Source organism: Quercus suber, unplaced genomic scaffold (genome assembly GCF_002906115.3).
Source record: "Quercus suber isolate HL8 unplaced genomic scaffold, Cork oak 2.0 scaffold_115, whole genome shotgun sequence".
Lineage (NCBI taxonomy): Eukaryota > Viridiplantae > Streptophyta > Magnoliopsida > Fagales > Fagaceae > Quercus > Quercus suber.
In genome coordinates this window covers 1,035,537-1,042,971 of record NW_027069580.1, presented here as the reverse complement: position 1 = coordinate 1,042,971, position 7,435 = coordinate 1,035,537, and the positions used below count along the sequence as shown (strand labels likewise).

The window sequence follows — 7,435 nt, the reverse complement described above, 5'->3', positions numbered from 1 at the left end:
TTAAAATTATATGCACATTAAAATTTCAAATTTTATATATAGTATGGAATATGGATGTTATTAATTTGATAGTGCCTAATGTTTCTCTTTGTTTCTTGATTGTATCAAGAATCATAAAAAAAAATGGATGTAATTTATATATACATTGTCTAATTTTATGAGTGGCCCTCCCAATGATGAATTCCTGACTCCGCTATTGATCCTTGATGTTTACATTGGAAATATCATGCGGTATAATTGTATAAATTGAATTACAAGACTCTTGATAAAGGGAGCTCTTATATCTTTGTAAAATAAAATAAAGACAAAGAAATATGAAGAGTAAATCTATACCACATATAATATGGAAGCATTACATCTACTTTTCCAAACCTCTTGATATGCTACATCATCAATCATATTTTCAAGAAATTTTCCTTTTTTTTTTTTTTTTTTTTTAAAATCATTCTCTATTGCCTTATTCAATTCTCTCCATATCCTTTTGTATTTCTCCCTTACATTTTGTTTGACCTTCCACTTCTCAGTTCTCACTTTCACTTCTTATTACTCCATTTGTACCACTCCATCCTTCTCATATTTTGCCTTAAAAAAAGGTTTATACTCTCTCTATTTCTTTTTTTCTTTTTCATTTTCTTTTTCACTGTTGGTGGATTTTTAAAAATCACATTTGCTATATTTTTTTTTTTCTGTTAATGTTCTCAAAATTGTGGCATCAAATTTGCATGTTATGATATAGTGTTATCAAAATATTATAAATTTTATTATGTTAATCAATTCAGTTTGCTGTATTGGACAGGTCTTTGTTGGTGTATGCATTTTGTGAATAACATGTTAAATTCTAAAGATTTAGAATTAAATGTTTAGAATTATATTTTGTATATGTTGGCAAACCGAGAACAAAACATGTCTAGTATATGTGTTAGGCATTGCTCAAAGGTGTATGTTTCAAACTTCAAGTTTAAGCTGATTGCAGAAAATAAGAGTCATAATCTGCCAAACTTGATCGATCGAAATTAGATTCGACTGATCAAAAATCACAGAAATTAGATTCTGCAAAATTTTTAAATAAGGCCCAAGCTCGCAAAAATGTTTAGGGTTTTAATCTAACTTGTCCACATATAAAAGGGAAACCCTATTTACATTTTGGAGACTTTTGGAAGACTTGTGTGTTACTCTTGTAAGATTTGAGAGGTATTATACATTCTAACTACACAAGCGTCTACCAGAGCAAGATTTACAATCAAGCATTAGTAGAACCTAGTTGATACTACAAAGATTAACAACTAAAGGTGATCTGAAACCTTTGAGTGTGATCTCAAAGTCACAAGCATGGGTGCTTATGTTGCAGTAAGTCCAAGAAAAGAAGGAGTCCATAGATTCGGAGTTTGCATATGGTCATGTCAATAAGTTACTACTTGAGGTAGCAATCAATTTAAGTTAAATCTGATTGTAAAAACTTGGATTTTTTTATAGTGGATTTGCTTTACCTTAAAGATTGCTAGGTCAAATCCTTTCTAAGTTTTTACCTTAAAACGGTTCGTTCTATCGGTTTTCCTAAGTCATTATATCATTGTGTTATTTACTTTTCTGTTGCTGTATATAATATAATTTATTATTGTTTAACCTAGATCTGAATAATTAACCTAAATAATCACTTAAATAATATATTAAGTTAAACAATTTAGTTTAAGAGGTCTAAACAAGCAAGCATAACAGATAATTGTACCATTATATTTTTTAGAATCCCGTACATCACTATTTTTTTTTTGAAATTTCAATCAAATGAAGAAACAAAAGCAACAGAACACGCAGAACAACCAGCCCAACCAGCTAAAAAGCAGAGGACAAAGGAAACAAACCCGCATTAAAATAGTACATCACTCTATTTTACGACTAGCAATTTTATAATACTTAATTCTTAAAGTAGTCATCCACACAATAAATATATCCGATGATATCTCAAAATAAAAGAGAGATTTTTTTTTTTTTTTTTTAATTCAACAGTTACAATTGGAGGGGAAATTTGAATTCCTGATGTTTAGATTGGAAACACCATGTGGTATAACCGGATAAGTTGAATTGCAAAATTCTTGATAAAGAGAGCTCTTCTATCTTTATAAAATTAAAAAAAAAAAAAAATTATAACATAAAGACAAAAAAAAATGAACAATAAATCTATACCACATATAATATGGAAGCATCACATTTACTTTTCCAAGCCTCTTGTTATGCCACATCATCAACCATATTTTCAAGAAATTTTCCTCTTTTTTGTTTTTGTTTTTTGTTTTTTGTTTTTTTTTTGTTTTTTTTTGTTTTTTGTTTTTTTTCTTGTCAAAGTCATTCTCTATTGCCTTATTCAATTGAATCAATTCTCTCTGTGTCCTCTTATATATATTCTTCCCTTACATTTTGTTTAACCTTCCCCTTCTCATTTTCACTCTTCTTCCTTCATAATTATTTCTCACTCTAACCTTATTCTTTTTGGCAACCCTTCCTCTCCCATCTTATTTTCTTTATAAATTTTTTACTACTCCATTTACACCTCTCCATCCATCCCCCTGTTTTACGGCCTACAAAAAAAAAAAAAAAGGCTTATACTCTCTCTATTTTCCAACTATGATGTGCTACAAGATAAATCAACATCCTTACCGTGTCAAGTCTTGCTACTGGAGCAAAGAATTCTTCATAGTATACCCCATACTTTTGCTTGTAACATTTAGTTGCAAGTCTTGCCTTATAGCGCTCAATTCTCCCATCAGCTGTGTGCTTAATATTATACACCCATTTCACACCAATGGTTCTTTGACCTGGAGGAAGTGCAGTCAATTCCCATGTGTTATTTTTCTCAATGGCATAAATTTCTTCTTGCATGGCATTCCTCCAACAATTCTCTTTCACAACTTCTTTGCAAGTAAAAGGCTCATGGTCCACATACAAACAAAAGAGATTTGTCTCTTCAGTTTGTGCATAGATATCTTCTAGGCCTCTCATTTTGATTGGTGTTGGAGATGGAGAAATGCTACTTGAGCTTCGAATTGATGAAGTGCCTGTTGATGATGCATAGCGGTGGGGTGTTAAGGAAGGTCTCTTTGAACCTTCATAATTCACATCTTCTTCTTGCCCTTCTAACTCAAGTGGATTCTTTTTACTTGTGATGTCATCATTCTATCCCCATGACTCTTCTTTACTGAAAATGACATCTCTACTCACCACTACTTTGTTGGTAAGTGGATTGTAGAGTTTGTAAGCTCTCAACTCCTCACTATACCCAATGAAGATGTACTTCTCCCTACGATTGTCCAACTTCTTTCTCTTAGTCTCAAGCACTTGAGCATATGCAATACACCCAAAAATTCTTAAGTGTGACACACTTGGTTTGTAGCCACTCCACGCTTCTTGGGGTGTCATATTCTTGACACTTTTTGAAGGGCATCGATGCAAACATTTTTCTTTAAGCATGGTCCTTGTCATATTAAGGATTGTTCAATTTTTTGTCTCTGCAATGTCATTTTGCTGTGGTGTGTGTGTAGCTGTAAATTGTTGCTTGATGTCATTTTTCCTGCAATAATCTTAAAATTCATTTGAGGTGTACTCACCACCTCTATCATATCTCAGTATTTTGATCTTACAACCACTTTCCACTTCAACATGTGCCTTGAAACTTTTGAATATAGTGAAGGCTGCAGATTTTTCTTTGATAAGATAAACCCATAATTTTTTGCTGAAATCATCAATAAAGGAGATGAAATATTTGTTATCTCCAATAGAAATTGGATCAAATGGACCGCAAATATTCGTGTGCACCAGCTTTAATGGGTTCGGTGCTCTCCATGATCTCCCACTAGGAAAAAGACTTCTTTGTTGCTTGCCAAGAGTGCATATCTCACATACATATTCTCGCTTTTCAATACTAGGCAATCCATGCACCATGCTTGATGTGGATAATAATTTAAGCCCACTGAAATTGAGATGCCCAAGACAAAGATGCCACTTCCATGACTCATTTTTTACATGCCCATGGAAACATTTCTCTATTGTTGAGTTAAAATGGAGTGGAAACATTCAATTGTGACCCATTTGAACTTCTGCAACAAGCCTTCCTTCAACATCCTTCAAAATAAGAGGGAGTTTCTTCATGTGTATACTATACCCCTTTTCTAAGAGTTGCCTAATACTAAGAATATTGCTTTTCATGTTGGGCACATATTGCACATTGGAGATAAATTGCAAAACAACATTCCTTTGACATATTCTAATTTTTCTTTTACCTTTTATGGGAAATTTGGATGAGTATCCCAAACGGATATCGCCTTGAACACCTTCAACAAGCTCTCATGTGGTTGCTAGCTCTAGAATTAAGATACCACACCTCTTGCGAATAATTTTCCTCCTCTTGTGCAAAAAGAAGTGTACATTCTTCTTTTTCAACATTTGATGCCTCACCAAGATTAGATTGTTCATTATGCTCCTCAGATTTATTGTACCAGCAGTCTAATGCATAATGTCCAAATTTGTTGCAATTGAAACATTGGACATTTCTATTACCTCCACGTCTGCAAGCAGATCTGCCTCTGAATGTTCCTCTTCCACAACCCATACAACAGTTGCTATTGGTATATCCTTCACGGAAGCCATTAGGCTTCTCCTCTCTTAGAGTCAATTTTGACGATAATGCTTGCTCAATGACAACATAGTTGGAATTCTTTTCCATATGCTACTCATGCACTTGAAGAGATCTCATTAATTCATCAATTAAGGGAGTCTCCAAATGTTTGGACTCTTCAATAGCCACCACGACATGCTCAAATTTGTTTGCAAGAGATCTTAATATTTTCTCCAGCACATGAACATCTTCAATACTCTCTCCATTACTTTTCAAACGATTAACAATTACAAGTAATCGTGAAAAATAATCTAAAATAGTTTCACCATCTTTCATGTGAGCAACTTCAAACTCAACACAAAGAGTTTGCAAATGAACTCTTTTCACACAATTGACACCCTTGAAAAAAAGGCCTAGAATCTCCCATGCTTCTTTACTTGACTCTACTTTGGCAATTTTCTCAAAAGTTGACTCATCCACCCCTTGATAAAGTAGAAACAGTGCCTTCTTATCTTTCTTCCTCTGATCCTTGAGCAAATTCTTTTGCTCTACGTTATAGGTGGCTTCTTGCTCACTTGTGGGTTCTACATACCCATCAGTGATGAGCTCTCATGGCTCTTGTGATCCAAACAATGCTTTCATTTGAATATGCCAACTCTCATAATTTTCTTTCATCAATTTAGGAATTTGTGGTTGTACCATATTAGAAGACATCTTCACTAATGGTGTAGACAAAAACTCTAGGCTCTAAGAACTTGGCTCTGATACCACTTTGTTGGCTTTATAAAGTCTTGACTTAAAATTCAACAAAGTACTCACAAGAAAGAGAGGAATGAAAATTTTATTAGAGTATTTCAAACTCACAAACAAAGAGATTAGATTACTGCCTTGAGAGTTCACTATAACTTTTTCTCTCACACACTTTTATATCATACATCTATCCCTTTTATAGGGTGAAGTTATAAGAGCTGTCATTATTGTCATGACTCTTTGTTTCATAACAGAAAATTCTAGAATGTGAGAGACTCAAAGGCCCAAACGTTATAGAATGACAATAGACACAAACAGTTATGGAAAAACAAAAAACATAAACTGTTATAAAATATCGAGAGGCACATTTTGGTTTCCCACTTCCAATTGAAACTACTCTCTCTCATGAGTTATGACTAGTTAATTATTTGGATGGTGGAATCCATTGATCTCCTTGAATGAAATTTGCAACGGAATATGTGTCAATGTGTTGTGCAGGACGTTGGTTACTCCAAGTTACCCTTTAGGACGGAGTAAAACCCGGTCCAGAATTTCCAGATTCCCCATTATAAAGCGTTTTCAAAGAAAAATCACCACTCCATGGCAGCCAGCCTAGTGGTGAAATAAGAGCTTCTAAGTTGCACTGTATGAAAACTGTCCTAGAGTACTCCTTCCACGGCCTCCCCAAGAAATTCTTGTGTACTTTGGGATTGCTATGGTACAATTTCACATATTCCTCGGTGCCATTAATCAAACAATTTTGAAAAACAAAACCTATTGATTGGGCAGGATCTAGTTTGCCATGTGCAGTAACGGTATTAGCCTCACCTTTTTCTGGATCCACTTGGCGAAGAGCGAGTAAGATGTGGCAGTCTTGGAAAAAAGACGCTGAGCCTCCAAAAATAAAATCCACATTTCCTTGAATGCGGCATGATTTGTAGAACTGGCGGAGTGACTGAGCAAAAAGAGTATCCTGATTACCTAGGAATTCACAATTTTCAATGACAGATAAATCACTGGTTGATCTGAAGGCTACTGCTTGGTGGGCATTAGGACCGGCTGTGTTCTGGATTGTGAGACTACTAGCCATGAATCCATCGCCAAGAACAGCTGCCCCAGCCCCAAATAAAGCATTAGAACAGATAGCAAGTGTACTGTAAAACCCAAATTCAATTCAAAGACCCAGTAAAACTAAAACTAAACATTACCTACCAACTGTAGCACTGGTAGAGGTAGTAATCCCAGGCTGGCCCACATTCAAAGACCCGGTAATGACCGTTTTACCCATTCCATCTCCTAAAAACACCACATTCTTCTTCGCCAACAGAACTTTCACCGTCTCCTCATACACCCCTTCCTTTATTCTTATCACAAACCTCTTTCCACTGCCCTTCTCCGGCGCTGGGTTCACCGCCTCCTACACCGTTTTATAAGACCCACTACTTCCGTCCTTACTCACCATCACGTCCGCCGGGACCCCACCTTTAAATCCACCATCACCACCACTGGACTTCTTCACCGCCTCCCAAAACCCGTCACACTCGGTCCTCGGCAGAACCCACGAAGCGGTGTCGTTTCCGAAATTATCGTACGAAAACAACAGGCTCAGCGCGTTGCTTGTCAAGTTTGTTAACGACTCCAAAAATGACATCGTCTCGTTCGCAACCTCGTGTCGTTTGCTCTACTGAGAGCTGACCAGCAGTCGTATTGGTTAAGAAGAGAAGCGCCCATCCAAATTCTAGCGTTTTTAAGTTTACCACGTGGGAGAGCGTCATTGGTGGTAATAGAGATGCGGTACTGTGAAATGTGGAGATATTCGAGACAGTTGGTCGCGGCGATTGTGTGGTTTTTATTACCTGCGGAGGAGGCTAGGATGGACTTCACCATTGATTGAGCTTTATGGAGATTGTGAGAGGAGACAGAGATTGAAGAGTAGACGAACTGGAGAGGAGTTGGGTTTGGAGGGAGTTGTTTGGATTTGGATAAGGAGCTAACGCATTGGTCAGGGAAGCGAGTGGCTTTACAGACTTGTTGGATCGAAGTAGTGGTGGGTGTGGTGTTGGAGGAAGAATGGTCATG

The 7,435-nt window shown here is 36.1% G+C and overlaps 1 pseudogene; it reads right to left on the bottom strand.

The window, feature by feature from the left end:
• Positions 1–5,780: 5,780 nt before the first annotated feature.
• Positions 5,781–7,435, bottom strand: LOC111984667 (probable pectinesterase/pectinesterase inhibitor 51; annotated as a pseudogene).